Raw genomic sequence first — 3,183 nt, 5'->3', positions numbered from 1 at the left:
AAAGACAGTTCTCGGGCAGTATTAATTTTTTAAAAATTATTTATCGGTTCTACTGCATAGAACTCTGTAGAAAACGCTTAAATATGTTCGGAACTATGCGAGAACTATTTGTATAAAGCCAGAACTCCGTCATTTCGGACAGCAAATCATCTCTATCTGCCTTAAAGACAGTTGTCGGGCAGTATTAATTTTTTAAAAAATTATTTAACGATTCCACTGCATAGAACTGTGTAAAAAATACTGAAATAAGTTCGGAACTATGCGAAAACTATTTGTATAAAGCCAGAACTCCGTCATTTCGGACAGCAAATCATCTCTATCTGCCTTAAAAACAGTTGTCGGGCAGTATTAATTTAAAAAAAAATTATTTATCGATTCCACTGCATAGAAGTGTGTAAAAAATACTGAAATAAATTCGGAACTACGCACGAACTATTTGTATAAAGCCAGAACTCTGTCATTTCGGACAGCAAATCTTCCCTATCTGCCTTAGACATTTTTCGGCCAGTATTAATTTTTTAAAAATTATTTATCGGTTCTACTGCATAGAACTCTGTAGAAAACGCTTCTACGAGTATATGTTCGGAACTATGCGAGAACCATTTGTAGAAAGTCAGAACTCTGTTATTTCGGACAGCAAATCAACTTTGTCTCCATGAGGATATATTTGTAGAGTGATAAAAAATTTTTTAATTATAAAAACAATGTTTTTTCGCCAGAACTCTTTCTAGAACTATTGTAGAACTCTCGTTCGATAAAAATCCTAGCAGAAATAATTAGGAAATAATCCGGGGACAAAGTGATTTGCAGCGTGAAGTTAGCAAATCTGTTCGCGTTTCTCTTTTGGGAGAGCTCGCTGGACCGCTGCGGTTGGAAGCAGGGCTGAGAGGACTTTGCGGCGAGAGACTCGGGGAACGGATGCACGCGTGGGGGGGGGGGGGAATATCACGTGATCGTAACTCAGTTCGTGTTGAATAACATACCGTGGTCTGTTTAATAAATATAAAAGGCTTACAGTGTGAGCAGTCTATGATTTAACGGGGATGATCAGTCTCTTAGTCACTTGCACGGTTCGATTATGGTTACGGTCAAGCTGCCGCTATAAGTTCTTCGAAGCGTTTCTCCTCTCTTTCTATCTTTGCTGTAAGAAAAGAGAAGAAGAATACTTCGTAACATTCGAAGCGACAGCTTGACCGCAGCCGATATTAAGAGGATCCCGTAGCGGGTCTGTTTTACCGACAAAATTACCATTTTCGTAGTTATAACCTTTCGTCGTATTAAATTCATGGAATCAAAAATGCTTGCGTACAATGACAGTATATGCATTGATGATCCCAGGAAACTCCAATTTTATACCAAAAATGAGTCAAAATTACAAAATTCATATGATCGATCACATATAACCTCAAAGACGCGAACTGTCACTCCGTCATACTTGTGCTTCGTATAAAAGTTCTACAACTTGTACTCACATGAAACTGAGTTTCCTAGGATTCGATGACATGTAGAATTACTGTGAAACCCTCTAAATTGGGATTAGACGTTTAAAATAAGAGTATAGTTAGTACAAAACTTTCGTGTTTATGTATGGGTGTGATGTATCGTAGTAGTGTGTCCGTGTGCTCATGTATATACGAAAATGGTAATTCTGTCGGTAATACATAGATGTCGGTAGACCCGCTACGGGATCCTCTTAAGCGATAGCCGGCCTCGTGAATGTAGATGCCCGTGAGCCGTGTCCACGCGGCGCCGGCGTGCGATGCGTGGTGAGCTTGAGCTGCAGTTGATGCTGTATCTAATGTGTCCTTGATGATTTGCACTGCTGAGAGTTCACTGCGTGTCCGCACTGAGTCTATTCTTCGATGAGAAAATGAGAAAGTCCACAAGAGAGCACTTGATAACTATCCGCACGTCAAGACGCGTGTACCACGTACGGTCGCTATGAGACAAAGAGCCCCGGAAACGTACGTGAAGTCGCGCGGTCGCCTCGCGTCGCGATCGGGCATGCGCGGGCAGCGCTCATGCGGCGCTGCACGATCTGACCCGGCTGATGCTGCCATCACGCCGGGGAAGAAATAAACGAGATTCAAATTAATCTCGAACAAAATCAGTTTGCACTTTTCAATTTTTTGGCCTTAAAAGCCAGAACTATGTGTTAAATGTATCAGGAACTCTAGAACTATTAGAAAGGAAGTCAGAACTCTAAAAAATTATTGATTTTCCACGAAATGAGATGCCAGCTTCACACACACAAAAATTTCGCCATTCTAACGTGACGTCTTATGCCCCGACACGAAATCTATCACTGTCTCGTAAGTTTTAATTCGCTAAAGTATCATTCTTGACGACGATGCAGAGCGACTTTAACGTTGGCGCGTGAAAATCGCAAGTCACGAAAGGTAAAAATTTTCGAAATCCCAGATTCTCACGCGATATTCCTATGCCCCGATACGAGTTTTATTAATGATTCTTATCAGTCAAAGCGCTAAAACCGGATTGCAGCACACTTTAAGATTCCGCACGAGAAATTGACAGGTGCAGAATAATAAAAATTTTGCAGTTCGGACACGATTGCCTATTCTCAAGCACAAAATCTAACGATGTCTCGCAATTCTTGATTCGCTAGAGTCATTGGCGATGATCCATCCACTCTAAGGTTGGCGCAGAAAGATCGCGAATTTCGAAAACTAAAAATTTTTGATTTCTAACGCGATATCCTATGCTCCGGCATTAAATCTGACGATGTCTCGTAAGTTTAAATTCGATAGAGTGTCATTCATGACAACGATGAAGCGTGACTTTAATGATCCCGCGTAAAAATAGCAAGTCCGAAACGTAAAAATTTCAAGTTTAAACGCGATATCCTATGCCCGTCATTAATTCTGTCGACGCCTCATAATCTTTAAGTCGATAGAGTGTCATTCATGACGACGCTGCAGCGCGACTTTAGGTAGGCGCGTATGAATTATAAGTTCCGAAACGTAAAAATTCCGAGTTTAAACGCGATATCCTATGCTCTCGTATTTATTCTGACGACGCCTTGTAGTTTTTAAGTCGATAGAGTGTCATTCGTGACGACGCTGCAGCGAGGCGCGTAAGAATTATAAGTTTCGAAACGTAAAAATTCCGAGTTTAAATGCGATATCCTATGCTCTCATATTTATTCTGACGACGCCTTGTAGT

The sequence above is a fragment of the Vollenhovia emeryi genome, unplaced genomic scaffold (genome assembly GCF_000949405.1).
Source record: "Vollenhovia emeryi isolate VEMERY1.0 unplaced genomic scaffold, V.emery_V1.0 DF939207.1, whole genome shotgun sequence".
NCBI lineage: Eukaryota > Metazoa > Arthropoda > Insecta > Hymenoptera > Formicidae > Vollenhovia > Vollenhovia emeryi.
This window is presented reverse-complemented; position numbering follows the sequence as displayed.